This window comes from Phyllobates terribilis, unplaced genomic scaffold, assembly GCF_046119375.1.
Source record: "Phyllobates terribilis strain yellow unplaced genomic scaffold, ASM4611937v1 Scaffold_42__1_contigs__length_11168841, whole genome shotgun sequence".
NCBI lineage: Eukaryota > Metazoa > Chordata > Amphibia > Anura > Dendrobatidae > Phyllobates > Phyllobates terribilis.
The window spans coordinates 2,908,824-2,929,037 of NW_027362802.1; the positions used below are offsets into that span (position 1 = coordinate 2,908,824).

Genomic DNA, 20,214 nt, shown 5'->3' on the forward strand with positions numbered 1-20,214 from the left:
CTATATCTGTGTCTCCACCTCCTTTTACTTCTCCACCTTTTTTCTTTTCGCATGACTATATGTACTTGTCACTTTTCCATGTGTTAGTTGTGTCTTATGAGCAGTTTGTCAGCTTTTGGACACCTTTGAAGGTGTTTTCTATGTGTTTCTATGTGTTTTTGTTTGCCTGCCATTGGTTTTAATGGTATTCGAAGGTGTTTGACGAACAGTTCAACGACTAGTTCGGCGAACATACGGGTGTTCGACGAACCGAACCGAACTCGAACACTACGGGGGTGGCTCAACACTAGTCATGTTCATAAAGGCACTTGAAATGACTGGCAGTAAAATAAATGTATAAGTACTTTCACGTTTTTATGGTCTGGCAGATATATACGTTGGGGGGAGGGGTATTGCCTAACAAACTGCACATTTGAGATGAATGCCACTCTATAGGCACACAGTTTCAGCTGTTGCCTGTGCTAAATAAGTATTTTTACTGTATGCCTCTGCATGAAATAACACAGCAGACTTTCACGAACAATAACAAAAACAGCTGCTGCAGAACACGATGTGAAATGATGCTAATAGATTCAATCCGTTGTCCAACATCTGCTGAAATATACAGTACATACTTACAACCACTTAAATGAACAGACATTTGTAAAGTCTAGCTGTGCTATTTATGTATCACATCACAGTGATAGTTTCACTTGACTATACCACACATAAAAACAAAGGGGTCTCCTTTATTGATTTACTTGGCACTTTCCTTCATCTGTCTCCATCTCCTCACCAGAGATACATGAGCTTTGTGTGCAAAGGCAGATACATCAGTGCAGTGTGCAGTGCTAATTTTGGTATCAATTATTCTGGATCCTTGATGGACAGTAATAGAAGTCAGTAGGGTCAATTAGGATTCGCCAATATACATTTCAAAAGGATTCGCATTGATACCATGACTCTGCTCCAAACAATGTGAACAGAGCCTTAATCACTTTGCCTACACTGTATGCTGATATTTCATGATTAAATATAATGACTAGTCACTGGAAGCCAAATGATTCTTCTCCAAATAATAATCTCAATGCACATGAAGAGTGGAAATGTGATTATACAGATGACTAACAGCATGGATACGGACCGATTTAATTTCACTCTTGCCCTATTTATCCCTTTTACCGATCTGGCCGCCCGACATTTTTTCCTAGGCACAGTATCTGACCAAACCGTCAGCACCCCCGGAAGCGAAGTCCACAGCCTCAAAAAATCAAAACAGATATCCCAAATTAACTCTCACGGGCCTAGCCCCAAAATCATTACCTCCCATATGTACAACCAGAATATCAGGTGTTCTGTCCAATCTAGCCGTTTTGTGAAACTCCGACATAACCCGGCTCCAGACTATCCCCCTAAAACCTAGCCAACGGATAACCACTTGTTCCCTCGGAAAGCCCAATTGCCTACCGTCACGCCTTACGTCAGCACGCAGCGCCCCCCAATGCACATACGAATGTCCGAAAATCCAGGCTATCAAGGGAATGCCTCCTAAAAGAATAATAACAAGCATATTCAACAACTCGCAAATAATAAAATCCTGCGGTATTTAACGCCAAACATACGTCATATAACCGTCTGAACTCCACCTGCCTATCCGCTTTATCACCTCCGCCCCCATGCCGCGCCTATCAGCCTTCAACGCTGCGCCAATCCTAAAAGAATGTGAACCATACACATCTGGGCTAAGGCCCAACTCCTGCACCCCCTTTTTATAAACTGAAATCTGAACAGAAATTCCCCGTCGCAGTGACATAAAAGTGGGCCGGATCTCCCTGACCACACTTGCCAATATGCCTCCAAGCACCTCCTTGGACACATCAATGCCACTCTACCTAACACAACGCCCTTACCTCTACCCAACTGATCAGTCTTTGCATGTCTAATCCAAAAATCGATACCCCCGGCCCAGCAACTCATGTCTTCGGTTAATAAACATCCCGCCATATTCCTGCTGGGGGCGACCAATTCACCTACTCTCATCGCCCCGAAAAAGGCTAACTTAAATAGAGCCGCTTCAAAAGTAGAACAACAAATGATTTCGAAAACAAAACCTTAACTTTCCAACATATTGAACGTGACTCGCCTACGCTTATCCAAACTCCTGCTACCTTTTCGAAATCCTCCAAGTGCCTGCTTGACTAAAAAGGATTTTGTGACATCAGACAATCCCTGCAATTTGAAACTGAATGCAAGCCCGGCAACAAATTTACTGATTCTAGATGCCGACCACCCTAATTCTGCAGCCTTACTAACTAAAAACAAAACCGCCAGTGTTCTATCCTCATCACTCTCTACCGCCCCCCAGTTGGACACCAGGCTTTGCCATACTCGCCACGATGCCTCGTAAGAAGACCAGGTTGAACTCGCAACTGACTCCTTGATCAGTATTCCAGCTCGTCCATAATCAGCTGCCACTACTGCGAAGGGCATTCCACTCCTGCGATTTCTGCCTCTGGTGCCAGTGCCCGAAAACGCTCCCACTGGAAACGAGGCAAAGCATCCGCTATAGAATTTTGCACACCTGGCACATGTATGGCCGAAATCCATGCATTCAACTCCAAACACCGGAGTACCAGTTCCCTGATCAGCTTAATCACCAGAGGAGACGAAGCCGACCAGCTGTTAATCACCCCCACCACCCCATATTATCGCAGTGGAACCTGACTCTCCGATTCAAGAAGAACTCACCCCAAATCGAGACTGCGACTACAATTGGGAACAATTCCAAAAGAGCAAGATTCTTTGTAAGACCCTTCTCCTTCCATGAATCAGGCCATTTACCAATGCTCCACTTTCCCTTACAAAAAGCCCCATAGCCGGCACCGGCTGCAGCATCCTTGTAAATCTCGCAATCAAAGCTGTTCAAAAACTCCTGCTGAATCAATGTCCTGCCGTTGTAATTGTCTAAAAAACGCTTCCAAACCAACAAATCCTCCCTGTGCTCTCTATTCAAACGAATAAAATGATATGATGCCAGCATGCCAGCTGTTGCCCTTGACAACCTGCGACAAAATATTCTGCCCATAGGCATGATTCTACACGCAAAGTTCAATCTCCCTAACAGCGACTGCAGCTCCTTCAATGTCACCTTGCACAATTTACCGATTTGCTTGACCGCCTGCCTGAGCTAAGACAATTTATCCTCCGGCAATCGACTCTCCATTCTTTCCGCATCAATCAGTATTCCCAAAAAACTCAATAAGGTACTCAGTTTTTTCTTTCGCCAAAGGAACACCAAAACATTCTGCCACCCACACCATGGCTGCTAACAAATTACTACAAACCAACGAATCTGGAGGACCTAAGAAAGACAAAAAGTCTTCCAGGTAATGAATAACGGACTGCACACCTGCAAACTCCCTGACCACCCATTCCAGAAAAGTACTGAAAGTTTCAATCAATGAACATGAAATCGAGCAACCCATAGGCAAACACCTATCCAGGTAATAACCTTTGTTCCAAAAACATCCCAATAATGGAATGCTAGCTGGGTGAACCAGAAGTAACCTAAAAGCTGATTCATTGTCGGTTTTAGCTAACAATGACCCAGGCCCATACCGGCGCACCCATGACACCGCCGCATCAAATGATGTATATTCTACCTAACAATTCTGGCGCGATACCGTCATTGACCGAAAAACCTTATGGATACGACAAATGCTGAATCAAGCGAAATTTATTCGGCTCCTTCTTAGGCACTACCCCCAAAGGAGAAATGATCACCTCTTCAACCAGCAGACTTTCAAACGGCCCAGCCATACGACCAAACTCAACTTCCATTGACAATTTAACACTGACAACCTCTGGATGCAACAAAGCAGACTTTAAATTCTTAAAAGAAAAAGGAACTTTATGATTAGGTGGCGGGATCCTGAAACCTTCCTGATCAATTGATCAGGATATCTACTTAGAAAAGGGGGCCATCCCTATCAGCTTCACTGGAGTCACCCCCTTGACCAGTACCCACAGACAGCTTTCCTTTTCCTTTTTTGAAGCATTTTGAGGCCCCATGGGTGCTCCCATTGCAATGGGAACAAACATGTTTGAACTTACAGCTGTTCCCGTATTTGCACTGGCCATCATTAAATTGCCAGCACATTCCAGACTTCTCTTTTCCTCCCTATGCTCCCTGACTACCCCCCCCTGTCCCGACGGTTGACTCCCGCTCCCTCCGCTCCCATGAAAGGACTACCCGTACCTAGCCGGGGCCATCACTTTCAACCAATGGTCAATATCCTTCTGATAGCACTTAATCTCAGGCCGCACCGCCTTCCACTGCCTGAATTGCTCATCATACCTCAGCCATGTCTGTCCCCCGTAAGTATGATGCGCTTCCCCAATAGAATCTAAATAACAGAATAAACCCGAACAATTCTTTGGAAACTTCTCCACAATGATCCCGACCAATATAGCAAATGCTTGAAGCCAATTTACAAATGTCTGAGGGATCAAGCGCCACCTGCGCTTCTCCTCCTCCTCCTTTTTGCTATCATCCTTCTTCCCTTTGTTTAAATTAAACTTCTCCAAGGGAAGGAGGGAGAAAATTTCGACATATTCATCACGCCAAATTTTCTCTTTCACCTCTTTTTTTAAATGTGCCCCAGTGGCCCCTCGAAGCACACATTCACCTCACCATTTGCCCTATAATCCAGCTTCACTGTATCTCCCTTGTCTTTTTCCGTCTGAACCGACACTGAAACACCCATAGATGCTACCTCTGTGCCTGCCACAGACCCAACCACACCGTAACTAGACTGTGGCAACACATCCTGTCCTGGCAACCAGGCTCCTACGGGTGATGCCCTTGACCCACCCACTGCCCCGTCCTCCATTTTAAGCTAAATCTGTGACATACTGTGCAAGATATCCCTAATCCCCAATACCTCTGCCCCCATGGCCCTGCAAACTGACCACCACTACCTTCCCCTAGCAATACAGCCCCTACGGGTGACAAACCAGATATAGAATCATACTCAAGCAGCTGCGCAGGTGCTGTGTCCCCGCCTGATGATCTCTTCCTCCGTCACGGTCGCCGCTGGAATCAGATCCCTCTGAATCCATTTGCTGCTCAAGGCCGGCGCCCCTGGCCTCCACGTCACCAAGGGGGACCTGAACAGTCACGGATGATGCAGATGGGCTTCTCACCAAGGATCGCCTCCCGCTGGACCTCCTTGCGCTCCTTCATGCAGCTCTGGGCCTTCTCCAACTTCCAGACCCAGACGCATGGGTCTTGTCCGCACTGACGGGACGAATGCTGCTGGGCAACGCGATGTCGCTGCCCGCCTCTACCTCCGCTTCATGTTGTCCAACTGAGCCTGGCAGCAGGGGTTCAATGGACTGCTGCCTGCCTGCAGATGCTTGCTGTCCTGTTCTCCTGGTGCTCCTCCCAGCAGACACCCTGACAGGAGCATCGCCAGTGGTGCCTGCCGCATGGTGTGCTTCTCCCTCGTTCCTCCTGGTCCCTCTACTGATATTATGGTCCCCACCACGATTAACAGATGGCCTATGTGGCCCAGCTGCAGTGCGCATGCGCTGGTCAGCCAGGGCCACCGCAGGCCGCACATTCAGTGTGGCCCTCACTTCCGGCGCAGCCCTGACTTCCGGCGCGGGCCGCGATCCCCGCTGTGCTGCGCCCACAGGCCGGCTGGATTCCTGCTGGGGTGAGCACAGCAGAAAGGGATGGCACTATCACGCTCACCTCCCGCAGGGTCCCCGGAGGGGCTCCGGAGCCTCCGCCTGTTGCGCGTGGTTACTTCCGGTGATAGTCTCTCCGGGGGCTGGGTCCTCCTGCTTTTTCTCCCCACTTCTGACAGCGCCTCCTGATTCCCAGCTGCTCCCAGCAGAGCAGACAGCTGGGCCTCAAGTCATCCACCGCTGCATGACCGGGCGACGTCTCTCAGCCAGACCACGAGGGATTCCATGGACTCCATTTTCAGGTAAATTCTGTTCTGATGCTCCTCCATGAATGGCGGTTTTCCCACACTTTTCACCTATATTCAAGTCTCTCCCACTGCCCGCCCCCCCAACTTCCCACTATCCAATCCCCACAACCGCAACTTTAAAAAGGGAAACCTCCCAGCCAATCTCGGTCATGGGGGGCTTCCCACTAGATGTGCCTGTCTCCAGCCCCCTCCTTTAAGGCTATGTTTACACACGTTGGGTATTGCAGTGTATTTTGCTGCGGATTTTTATTTAAATTTTCAGCTGTATTTTGCAGTACCAGCAAAGTCTATGCTAAGCCAGCATTGGTTGACTTGGTTGTGTGTTAGGAAAATAGAGCATGTCACTTCCTTCAAAGTTTTTGCAGCAGAAAATGCACTTGTGTTTTCGCTGCGCTTTTGAAGCGTTTTTTTACTCATCAAAAATGCAGCAGAAACGCAACAAAAAATGCACCAAAACCTGCAATTTTAACGCAGCTTTTTTCTTGCCATAGAAAAATTAGCAGCAGATTTGCAGCAGAAAAAAACACAATGTGTGTTAATATAGCCTAATTTTAGAGGGTATTTGTCCTCAAGATAATAAATTAGTCATACCAGTAAATCAGAAATTAGAGCAGTAGCCAATGTTTAGGAATTATTTAAGTGACATCAGAAAAATTAAACATATTGGATGCCACAATTATTAGTCTCATCAATACTTTACCACAATATCATTTTTTATTGAATATCAGAACCTTATCAAAAACTGAAGGTGAAACTGTCATAATACTATTAACTTGAGCATGCTGACAAGAATTGCTGGGTACTTGTGTAACTCTGTATATGCTCACAGCTATGACACTAAAACTCTAGGTTGCTTTCCTGTAATATACATGGAAGATTAAATTTATGTTTACAAAATGAGGAAATAAAATAACGCTACTGAGAAAAACAAATTGTTTTTATGTATTCTTTTTTAAACCTATCCGTATAATTGAATTTGTTCAGACCTACGGTAATTAAATTTGGCAAATTTATGAAGCTACTCAGTAATATCCGTTACAGAAAACACTGTTTTTGCTGATTTGATTATAAGCCAATCTGGAAATGCTCATATCCTGGCTAGAGTAAATTTATTACCTGTACAACGAAACTTCTTACTCTTGATCTGGCTGATGCGCTTGTTGGCAAGACGCCGTCGGATGGTGCATCGAGTACCGCTGGTTTCTATTGGATTATCTTGTAGGTAATCAGCAAGCTATTTCAGATGGCAGTCACACACAACTGCGTTCTGCGCTAAATGCCTGGAGTATAGACAGTAAGATTAATCAGGGGTGATTGGATGGGTTGTTACCGACATCTAGTGAGAATTTCATGTCAATAGCATCTATAGAAATATATTTTCATAGAGAATTGGTGATGTTTTCAACAATATTTTACCCACTTTATATATATGCATATACAGTACAGACCAAAAGTTTGGACACACCTTCTCATTTAAAGATTTTTCTGTATTTTCATGACTATGAAAATTGTACATTCACATTTAAGGCATCAAAACTATGAATTACCACATGTGGAATTATATACTTAACAAAAAAGTGTGAAATAACTGAAAATATGTCTTATATTCTAGGTTCTATTAAGTAGCCACCTTTTGCGTTGATGACTGCTTTGCACACTCTTGGCATTCTCTTGATGAGCTTCAAGAGGTAGTCACCGGAAATGGTCTTCCAACAATCTTGAAGGAGTTCCCAGAGATGCTTAGCACTTGTTGGCCCTTTTGCCTTCACTCTGCGGTCCAGCTCACCCCAAACCATCTCGATTGGGTTCAGGTCTGGTGACTGTGGAGGCCAGGTCATCTGGCGTAGCATCTCATCACTCTCCTTCTTGGTCAAATAGCCCTTACACAGCCTGGAGGTGTGTTTGGGGTCATTGTCCTGTTAAAAAATAAATGATGGTCCAACTAAACGCTAACTGGATGGAATAGCATGCTGCTGCAAGATGCTGTGGTAGCCATGCTGGTTCAGTATGCCTTCAATTTTGAATAAATCCCCAACAGTGTCACCAGCAAAGCACCTTCACACCATCACACCTCCTCCTCCATGCTTCACAGTGGGAACCAGGCATGTAGAGTCCATCCGTTCACCTTTTCTGCGTCGCACAAAGACACGGTGGTTGGAACCAAAGATCTCAAATTTGGGCTCATCAGACCGAAGCACAGATTTCCACTGGTCTAATGTCCATTCCATGTGTTCTTTAGCCCAAACAAGTCTCTTCTGCTTGTTGACTGTCCTTAGCAGTGGTTTCCTAGCAGATATTTTACCATGAAGGCCTGCTGCACAAAGTCTCCTCTTAACAGTTGTTGAAGAGATGTGTCTGCTGATAGAACTCGTGTGGCATTGACCTGTTCTCTAATCTGAGCTGTTGTTAACCTGCGATTTCTGAGGCTGGTGACTCGGATAAACCTATCCTCAGAAGCAGAGGTGACTCTTGGTCTTCCTTTCCTGGGGCGGTCCTCATGTGAGCCAGTTTCTTTGTAGAGCTTGATGGTTTTTGCAACTGCACTTGGGGACACTTTTAATGTTTGCCTAATTTTTTGGACTGACTGACCTTCATTTCTTAAGCTGATGATGGCCATTCGTTTTTCTTTACTTAGCTGCTTTTTTCTTGCCATAATACAAATTCTAACAGTCTATTCAGTAGGACTATCAGCTGTGTATCCACCTGAATTCTGCACAACACAACTGATGGTCCCAACCCCATTTATAAGGCAAGAAATCCCACTTATTAAACCTGACAGGGCACACCTGTGAAGTGAAAACCATTTCCGGTGACTACCTCTTGAAACTCATCAAGAGAATGCTAAGAGTGTGCAAAGCCATCATCAAAGCAAAAGGTGGCTACTTTGAAGAACCTAGAATATAAGACATATTTTCAGTTGTTTCACACCTTTTTGTTAAGTTTATAATTCCACATGTGTTAATTCATAGTTTTGATGCCTTCAGTGTGAATGTACAATTTTCAAAGTCATAAAAATACAGAAAAACCTTTAAATGAGAAGGTGTCTCCAAACTTTTGGTCTGTACTGTATATACCTATACATACATTATATACTGTATAGATAGAAAGATAGATACTATGTATTTCGATAATATATCTACAGTATTTATAGATAGACAGTTCTATCTATATATATTTTTATTTATTTTTTGTAAACCTTTATATTGCCAGAGATAATAATGTTTTACAGTCTGTTAATCAAAAACATATTAGAAAAAAGGCAACACAAAAGAAATGTCAACTTTAAAAATGATGTTTTAAATGAGCTAAAATAATGCAAAGTAAAGCATAAACAGAGTAGATTTAGGGACATTGGAGTAAACTCGAGAAATAAGAATATGACCCAGTTAATGAAGGACCTGAAAATAGGTATGAGCTAATCATCAACATATAGATAACAGCCTGTTTTAGCACTGGCAAAAGCATATTTTATTCTTATTGAAGAGGTTTTCTCAAAATAATAAGTGATGGTTAATAGAGATGAGTGGTGTTCGACTCGAACTGTTCGCCAATCTCAAATTTGAGCTGTTTTGGGCGGTGTTCGAGCCATTCGGCGAACACGAACGATTTGAAAACAATTCGGCTGTTCGAGGTTATGTTCGATAACTGTTCGTGCACCAAAATCATAACTGGATTTTTTCTCAGTAACGCTGAAAATTAATGTTAATACGCAGTTTGAGTGTACAGCAGGGCGGGGGGAGGGGAGGGGATGGATCTCTGAAGGAATAATGAAGATCTCCATTTTTTTTTCTCTTTCCCGCATTTACAGTGGGGAGGTGCAATCTGTCAGCATATCAGCAGCGCACACCCGGAGCGAAGTGCTTTTTTTCACACAAGCAAGGGCTTGTGTCATTGGCAGTGTATGTCACATGTCCTTGCCCTATAAAACCCAGCCATTTCCCCCGTCGCCACCATTTTCTCACTGCTGCAGCTGCGTGTTAGATGGCACCGCTGTTGCTGTGTGCGCTAAACTTTGTTAATTTCAAGCCAATTTTCGCACAAATCTACAGATAGCTTGGGAGTAGGGAAGAGTTGTGATTGCAGTCCTTTTAAGGACTAGGTTACATAATTTCCTACGACTTTTATCAGGCAGGTCTGTGCTCTTAAATAGATAGGTTGGGAGTAAAGACTAATTGTAATTGCAGTCCTTTTCAGGACTAAGTTACATCAGTTCCTATCAGTTTTTGCCAGGCAGGTCTGTGCCAGTGCTGTGCAAGTTTTTTTCACAGCATTTGGCTAAATCTAGCAAAGCAAATCCTTTTTGGCCTATTGCAGAGTGGGTTAGTCAGTGGAGTAGCCTATCTGTGTTGCAAGCTACACCACCTGTGTATAGAATACAATTTTTTTTACTGCATCTAGTGAAGTAAAACCTTTTGGGCATAGCATCATTTTATTAGTCCATCTATACTAACCTCCACCAGGTTGCAAATTCAATATAATTTTTTTCTGCATCTAGCTCTGAAAAAAATATTTAGGCTTCTAGCAGTGTGTGGGACTTGGTCTATTAGTCCATCTATACTGACCTCCATCAGGTTGCTAATGCCATATAATTTTTTTCTGCATCTAGCTCTGAAAAAATATGTAGGCTTCTAGCAGTGTGTGGGACTTGTTCTATTAGTCCATCAATACTGACCTCCATCAGGTTGCAAATTCAATATAATTTTTTTCTGCATCTAGCTCTGAAAAAATATTTCAGCTTGTAGCAGTGTGTGGGACTTGTTCTATTAGTCCATCTATACTGACCTCCATCAGGTTGCAAATTCAATATAATTTTTTTCTGCATCCAGCTCTGAAAAAATATTTCAGCTTCTAGCAGTGTGTGGGACTTGTTCTATTAGTCCTTCTATACTGACCTCTATCAGGTTGCAAATTCAATATAATTATTTTCTGCATCTAGCTCTGAAAAAATATTTAGGATTCTAGCAGTGTGTGGGACTTGTTCTATTGGTCCATCTATACTGACCTCCATCAGGTTGCAAATTCAATATAATGTTTTTCTGCATCTAGCTCTGAAAAATTATTTAGGCTTCCAGCAGTGTGTGGGACTTGTTCTATTAGTCCATCTATACTAACCTCCATAAGGTTGCCAATTCAATATAATTTTTTTCTGCATCTAGCTCTGAAACAATATTTAGGCTTCTAGCAGTGTGTGGGACTTGTTCTATTAGTCCATCTATACTGACCTCCATCAGGTTGCAAATTCAATATAATTTTTTTCTGCATCTAGCTCTGAAAAAATATTTCAGCTTGTAGCAGTGTGTGGGACTTGTTCTATTAGTCCATCTATACTGACCTCCATCAGGTTGCAAATTCAATATAATTTTTTTCTCCATCTAGCTCTGAAAAAATATTAAGGCTTCTAGCAGTGTGTGGGACTTGTTATATTAGTCCATCTATACTGACCTCCGTCAGGTTGCAAATTCAATATAATTTTTTTCTGCATCTAGCTTTGAAACAATGTTTAGGCTTCTAGCAGTGTGTGGGACTTGTTCTATTAGTCCATCTATACTGACCTCCATCAGGTTGCAAATTCAATATAATTTTTTTCTGCATCTAGCTCTGAAAAAATATGTAGGCTTCTAGCAGTGTGTGGGACTTGTTCTATTAGTCCATCAATACTGACCTCCATCAGGTTGCAAATTCAATATAATTTTTTTCTGCATCTAGCTCTGAAAAAATATTTCAGCTTGTAGCAGTGTGTGGGACTTGTTCTATTAGTCCATCTATACTGACCTCCATCAGGTTGCAAATTCAAAATAATTTTTGTCTGCATCTAGCTCTGAAAAAATATTAAGGCTTCTAGCAGTGTGTGGGACTTGTACTATTTGTCCATCTATACTAGCCTCCATAAGGTTGCAAATTCAATATAATTTTTTTCTGCATCTAGCTCTGAAAAAATATTTCAGCTTGTAGCAGTGTGTGGGACTTGCTCTATTAGTCCATCTATACTGACCTCCATCAGGTTGCAAATTCAATATAATTTTTTTCTGCACCTAGCTCTGAAAAAATATTTCATCTTCTAGCAGTGTGTGTGACTTGTTCTATTAGTCCATCTATACTGACCTCTATCAGGTTGCAAATTCAATATAATTTTTTTCTGCATCTAGCTCTGAAAAAATATTTCATCTTCTAGCAGTGTGTGGGACTTGTTCTATTAGTCCATCTATAGTGACCTCCATCAGGTTGCAAATTCAATGTAATTTTTTTCTGCATCTAACTTTGAAACAATATTTAGGCTTCTAGCAGTGTGTGGGACTTTTTCTATTAGTCCATCTATACTGACCTACAACAGGTTGCAAATTCAATATAATTTTTTCTGCATCTAGCTCTGAAAAAATATTTAGGCTTCTAGCAGTGTGTGGGACTTGTTCTATTAGTCCATCTATACTAACCTCCATAAGGTTGCAAATTCAATATAATTTTTTTCTGCATCTAGCTCTGAAAAAATATTTCTGCTTGTAGCAGTGTGTAGGACTTGTTCTATTAGTCCATCTATACTGACCTCCATCAGATTGCAAATTCAATATAATCTTTTTCTGCATATAGCTCTGAAAAAATATTTCAGCATGTAGCAGTGTGTGGGACTTGTCCTATTAGTCCATCTATACTGACCTCCATCAGGTTGCAAATTCAATATAATTTTTTTTCTGCATCTAGCTATGAAAAAATATTTAGGCTTCTAGCAGTGTGTGGGACTTGTTCTAATAGTCCATCTATACTGACTTCCATCAGGTTGCAAATTCAATATAATTTTTTTCTGCATCTAGCTCTGAAACAATATTTAGGCTTCTAGCAGTGTGTGGGACTTGTTCTATTAGGCCATCTATACTGACCTCCATCAGGTTGCAAATTCAATATAATTTTTTTCTGCATTTAGCTCTGAAAAATTATTTAGGCTTCTAGCAGTGTGTGGGACTTGTTCTATTTGTCCATCTATACTAACCTTCATAAGGTTGCAAATTCAATATAATTTCTTTCTTCATCTAGCTCTGAAAAAATATTTCTGCTTGTAGCAGTGTGTGGGACTTGTTCTATTAGTCCATCTATACTGACCTCCATCAGGTTGCAAATTCAATATAATTTTTTTCTGCATCTAGCTCTAAAAAAATATTTCGGCTTCAAGCAGTGTGTGCGACTTGTTCTATTAGTCCATGTATACTAACCTCCATCAGGTTGTAAATTCAATATAGTTTTTTTCTGCATCTAGCTCTGAAAAAATATTTCAGCCTGTAGCAGTGTGTGGAACTTGTTCTATTACTCCATCTATACTGACCTCCATCAGGTTGCAAATTCAAAATAATTTTTGTCTGCATCTAGCTCTGAAAAAATATTTAGGCTTCTAGCAGTGTGTGGGACTTGTACTATTTGTCCATCTATACTAGCCTCCATAAGGTTGCAAATTCAATATAATTTTTTTCTGCATCCAGCTCTGAAAAAATATTTCAGCTTGTAGCAGTGTGTGGGACTTGTTCTATTAGTCCATCTATACTGACCTCCATCAGGTTGCAAATTCAATATAATTTTTTTCTGCACCTAGCTCTGAAAAAATATTTCATCTTCTAGCAGTGTGTGTGACTTGTTCTATTAGTCCATCTATACTGACCTCTATCAGGTTGCAAATTCAATATAATTTTTTTCTGCATCTAGCTCTGAAAAAATATTTAGGCTTCTAGCAGTGTGTGGGACTTGTTCTATTAGTCCATCTATACTGACCTCCATCAGGTTGCAAATTCAATGTAATTTTTTTCTGCATCTAGCTTTGAAACAATATTTAGGCTTCTAGCAGTGTGTGGGACTTTTTCTATTAGTCCATCTATACTGACCTCCAACAGGTTGCAAATTCAATATAATTTTTTCTGCATCTAGCTCTGAAAAAATATTTAGGCTTCTAGCAGTGTGTGGGACTTGTTTTATTAGTCCATCTATACTAACCTCCATAAGGTTGCAAATTCAATATAATTTTTTTCTGCATCTAGCTCTGAAAAAATATTTCTGCTTGTAGCAGTGTGAGGGACTTGTTCTTTTAGTCCATCTATACTGACCTCCATCAGGTTGCAAATTCATTATAATCTTTTTCTGCATATAGCTCAGAAAAAATATTTCAGCCTATAGCAGTGTGTGGGACTTGTTCTATTAGTCCATCTATACTGACCTCCATCAGGTTGCAAATTCAATATAATTTTTTTCTGCATCTAGCTCTGAAAAAAATATTTTGGCTACTAGCAGTGTGTGGGACTTGTTCTATTAGTCCATCTATACTGACCTCCATCAGGTTGCAAATTCAATATAATTTTTTTCTGCATTTAGCTCTTAAAAATTAATTAGGCTTGTAACAGTGTGTGGGACTTGTTCTATTAGTCCCTCTATACTGACCTGCATCAGGTTGCAAATTCAATATAATTTTTTTCTGCATCTAGCTCTGAAAAAATATTTCAGCTTCTAGCAGTGTGTGGGACTTGTCCTATTAGTCAATCTATACTGACCTCCATCAGGTTGCAAATTCAATATAATTTTTTTTCTGCATCTAGCTATGAAAAAATATTTAGGCTTCTAGCAGTGTGTGGGACTTGTTCTAATAGTCCATCTATACTGACCTCCATCAGGTTGCAAATTCAATATAATTTTTTTCTGCATCTAGCTCTGAAACAATATTTAGGCTTCTAGCAGTGTGTGGGACTTGTTCTATTAGGCCATCTATACTGACCTCCATCAGGTTGCAAATTCAATATAATTTTTTTCTGCATTTAGCTCTGAAAAATTATTTAGGCTTCTAGCAGTGTGTGGGACTTGTTCTATTAGTCCATCTATACTAACCTCCATAAGGTTGCAAATTCAATATAATTTCTTTCTTCATCTAGCTCTGAAAAAATATTTCTGCTTGTAGCAGTGTGTGGGACTTGTTCTATTAGTCCATCTATACTGACCTCCATCAGGTTGCAAATTCAATATAATTTTTTTCTGCATGTAGCTCTGAAAAAATATTTCAGCTTGTAGCAGTGTGTGGTATTTGTTCTATTAGTCCATCTATACTGACCTCCATCAGGTTGCAAATTCAATATAATTTTTTTCTGCATCTAGCTCTGAAAAAATATTTCGGCTACAAGCAGTGTGTCCGACTTGTTCTATTAGTCCATGTATACTAACCTCCATCAGGTTGCAAATTCAATATAGTTTTTTTCTGCATCTAGCTCTGAAAAAATATTTCAGCCTGTAGCAGTGTGTGGAACTTGTTCTATTACTCCATCTATACTGATCTCCATCAGATTGCAAATTCAATATAATTTTTTTTCTGCATGTAGCTCTGAAAAAATATTTAGGCTTCTAGAGGTGTGTGGGACTTGTTCTATTTGTCCATCTATACTAGCCAACATAAGGTTGCAAATTCAATATAATTTTTTTCTGCATCTAGCTCTGAAAAAATATTTCAGCTTGTAGCAGTGTGTGGGACTTGTTCTATGAGTACATCTATACTGACCTCCATCAGGTTGCAAATTCAATATAATTTTTTTCTGCATCTAGCTCTGAAAAAATATTTCAGCTTCTAGCAGTGTGTGGGACTTGTTCTATTAGTCCATCTATACTGACCTCTATCAGGTTGCAAATTCAATATAATTTTTTTCTGCATCTCGCTCTGAAAAAATATTTAGGCTTCTAGCAGTGTGTGGGACTTGTTCTATTAGTCGATCTATACTGACCTCCATCAGGTTGCAAATTCAATATAATTTTTTTCTGCATCTAGCTTTGAAACAATATTTAGGCATCTAGCAGTGTCTGGGACTTGTTCTATTAGTCCATCTATACTGACCTCCATCAGGTTGCAAATTCAATATAATTTTTTCTGCATCTAGCTCTGAAAAAATATTTAGGCTTCTAGCAGTGTGTGGGACTTGTTTTATTAGTCCATCTATACTAACCTCCATAAGGTTGCAAATTCAATATAATTTTTTTCTGCATCTAGCTCTGAAAAAATATTTCTGCTTGTAGCAGTGTGAGGGACTTGTTCTTTTAGTCCATCTATACTGACCTCCATCAGGTTGCAAATTCAATATAATCTTTTTCTGCATATAGCTCAGAAAAAATATTTCAGCCTGTAGCAGTGTGTGGGACTTGTTCTATTAGTCCATCTATACTGACCTCCATCAGGTTGCAAATTCAATATAAGTTTTTTCTGCATCTAGCTCTGAAAAAATATTTTGGCTACTAGCAGTGTGTGGGATTGTTCTATTAGTCCATCTATACTGACCTCCATCAGGTTGCAAATTCAATATAATTTTTTTCTGCATTTTGCTCTTAAAAATTAATTAGGCTTGTAACAGTGTGTGGACTTGTTCTATTAGTCCATCTATACTGACCTCCATCAGATTGCAAATTCAATATAATTTTTTTCTGCATCTAGCTCTGAAAAAATATTTCAGCTTCTAGCAGTGTGTGCGACTTGTTCTATTAGTCCATCTAAACTGACCTCTATCAGGTTGAAAATTCAATATAATTTTTTTCTGCATCAAGCTCTGAAAAAATATTTAGGCTTCTAGCAGTGTGCGGGACTTGTTCTATTAGTCTATCTAAACTGACCTCCATCAGTTTGCAAATTCAATATAATTTTTTTCTGCATCTAGCTCTGAAAAAATATTTCTGCTTGTAGCAGTGTGTGGGACTTGTTCTTTTAGTCCATCTATACTGACCTCCATCAGGTTGCAAATTCAATATAATCTTTTTCTGCATATACCTCTGAAAAAATATTTCAGCCTGTAGCAGTGTGTGGGACTTGTTCTATTAGTCCATCTATACTGACCTCCATCAGTTTGCAAATTCAATATAATTTTTTTCTGCATCTAGCTCTGAAGAAATATTTAGGCTTCTAGCAGTGTGTGGGATTTGTTCTGTTAGTCCATCTATACTGACCTCCATCAGGTTGCAAATTCAATATAATTTTTTTCTGCATCTAGCTCTGAAAAAATATTTAGGCTTCTAGCAGTGTGTGGGACTTGTTCTATTAGTCCATCTATACTGACCTCCATCAGGTTGCAAATTCGATATAATATTTTTCTGCATCTAGCTCTTAAAAATTAGTTAGGCTTGTAGCAGTGTGTGGGACTTGTTCTATTAGTCAATCTATACTGACCCCCATCAGGTTGCAAATTCAATATAATTTCTTTCTTCATCTAGCTCTGAAAAAATATTTCAGCTTGTAGCAGTGTGTGGGACTTGTTCTATTAGTCCATCTATACTGACCTCCATCAGGTTGCAAATTCAATGTAATCTTTTTCTGCATATAGCTCTGAAATTTTTTTTAAGTCTGTAGCAGTGTGTGGGACTTGTTCTATTAGTCCATCTACACTGACCTCCATCAGGTTGCAAATGCAATATAATTTTTTTCTGCATCTAGCTCTGAAAAAATATGTAGGCTTCTAGCAGTGTGTGGGACTTGTTCTATTAGTCCATCTATACTGACCTCCATCAGGTTGCAAATTCAATATAATTTTTTTCTGCATCTAGCTCTTAAAAATTAATTAGGCTTGTAACAGTGTGTGGGACTTGTTCTATTAGTCCATCTATACTGACCTCCATCAGGTTGCAAATTCAACATAATTTCTTTCTTCATCTAGCTCTGAAAAAATATTTCAGCTTGTAGCAGAGTGTGGGACTTGTTCTATTAGTCCATCTATAATGAACTCCATCAGGTTGCAAATTCAATATAATTTTTTTCTGCATCTAGCTCTGAAACAATATTTAGGCTTCTAGCAGTGTGTGGTACTTGTTATATTAGTCCATCTATACTAACCTCCATAAGGTTGCAAATTCAATATAATTTCTTTCTTCATCTAGCTCTGAAAAAATATTTCTGCTTGTAGCAGTGTGTGGGACTTGTTCTATTAGTCCATCTATACTGACCTCCATCAGGTTGCAAATTCAATATAATTATTTTCTGCATGTAGCTCTGAAAAAATATTTCAGCTTGTAGCAGTGTGTGGTACTTGTTCTATTAGTCCATCTATACTGACCTCCATCAGGTTGCAAATTCAATATAATTTTTTTCTGCACCTAGCTCTGAAAAAATATTTCGGCTTCAGGCAGTGTGTGCGACTTGTTCTATTAGTCCATGTATACTAACCTCCATCAGGTTGCAAATTCAATATAGTTTTTTTCTGCATCTAGCTCTGAAAAAATATTTCAGCCTGTAGCAGTGTGTGGAACTTGTTCTATTAGCCCATCTATACTGACCTCCATCAGGTTGCAAATTCAATATAATTTTTTTCTGCATCTAGCTCTGAAAAAATATTTAGGCTTCTAGCAGTGTGTGGGACTTGTTCTATTTGTCCATCTATACTAGCCTACGTAAAGTTGCAAATTCAATATAATTTTTATCTGCATCTAGCTCTGAAAAAATATTTCAGCTTGTAGCAGTGTGTGTTCCTTGTTCTATTAGTCCATCTATACTGACCTCCATCAGGTTGCAAATTCAATATAATTTTTTTCTGCATCTAGCTCTGAAAAAATATTTCAGCTTCTAGCAGTGTGTGGGACTTGTTCTATTAGTCCATCTATACTGACCTCTATCAGGTTGCAAATTCAATATAATTTTTTTCTGCATCTAGCTCTGAAAAAATATTTAGGCTTCTAGCAGTGTGTGGGACTTGTTCTATTAGTCCATCTATACTGACCTCCATCAGGTTGCAAATTCAATATAATTTTTTTCTGCATCTAGCTTTGAAACAATATTCAGGCTTCTAGCAGTGTGTGGGACTTGTTCTATTAGTCCATCTATACTGACCTTCATCAGGTTGCAAATTCAATTTAATTTTTTCTGCATCTAGCTCTGAAAAAATATTTAGGCTTCTAGCAGTGTGTGGGACTTGTTTTATTAGTCCATCTATACTAACCTCCATAAGGTTGCAAATTCAATATAATTTCTTTCTTCATCTAGCTCTGAAAAAATATTTCTGCTTGTAGCAGTGTGTGGGACTTGTTCTATTAGTCCATCTATACTGACCTCCATCAGGTTGCAAATTCAATATAATTTTTTTCTGCATGTAGCTCTGAAAAAATATTTCAGCTTGTAGCAGTGTGTGGTACTTGTTCTATTAGTCCATCTATACTGACCTCCATCAGGTTGCAAATTCAATATAATTTTTTTCTGCATCTAGCTCTGAAAAAATATTTCGGCTTCAGGCAGTGTGTGGGACATGTTCTATTAGTCCATGTATACTAACCTCCATCAGGTTGCAAATTCAATATAGTTTTTTTCTGCATCTAGCTCTGAAAAAATATTTCAGCCTGTAGCAGTGTGTTGAACTTGTTCTATTACTCCATCTATACTGACCTCCATCAGGTTGCAAATTCAATATAATTTTTTTCTGCATCTAGCTCTGAAAAAATATTTAGGCTTCTAGCAGTGTGTGGGACTTGTTCTATTTGTCCATCTATACTAGCCTACATAAGGTTGCAAATTCAATATAATTTTTTTCTGCATCTAGCTCTGAAAAAATATTTCAGCTTGTAGAAGTGTGTGGGACTTGTTCTATTAGTCCATCTATACTGACCTCCATCAGGTTGCAAATTCAATATAATTTTTTTCTGCATCTAGCTCTGAAAAAATATTTCAGTTTGTAGCAGTGTGTGGGACTTGTTCTATTATTCCATCTATACTGACCTCCATCAGGTTGAAAATTCAATATAATTTTTTTCTGCATCTAGCTTTGAAACAATATTTAGGCTTCTAGCAGTGTGTGGGACTTGTTCTATTAGGCCATCTATACTGACCTCCATCAGGTTGCAAATTCAATATAATTGTTTCTGCATCTAGCTCTGAAAAAATATTTAGGCTTCTAGCAGTGTTTGGGACTTGTTTTATTAGTCCATCTATACTAACCTCCATGAGGTTGCAAATTCAATATAATTTTTTTCTGCATCTAGCTCTGAAAAAATATTTCTGCTTGTAGCAGTGTGTGAGACTTGTTCTTTTAGTCCATCTATACTGACCTCCATCAGCTTGCAAATTTAATATAATCTTTTTCTGCATATAGCTGTGAAAAAATATTTCAGCCTGTAGCAGTGTGTGGGACTGGTTCTATTAGTCCATCTATACTGAACTCCATCAGGTTGCAAATTCAATATAATTTTTTTCTGCATCTAGCTCTGAAACAATATTAAGGCTTCTAGCAGTGTGTGGTACTTGTTCTATTAGGCCATCTAT

General features: G+C 39.8%; 1 long non-coding RNA gene across 1 annotated transcript in view; it reads right to left on the bottom strand.

The window, feature by feature from the left end:
• LOC141191434 (uncharacterized) overlaps positions 1-20,214 on the bottom strand; it is a 398,781-nt gene that overhangs the window by 96,846 nt on the left and 281,721 nt on the right. The window contains exon 2 of the long non-coding RNA XR_012265421.1: positions 7,098-7,261. This is a non-coding gene — a long non-coding RNA (uncharacterized lncRNA). The remainder of the gene's footprint in view (positions 1-7,097; positions 7,262-20,214) is intronic.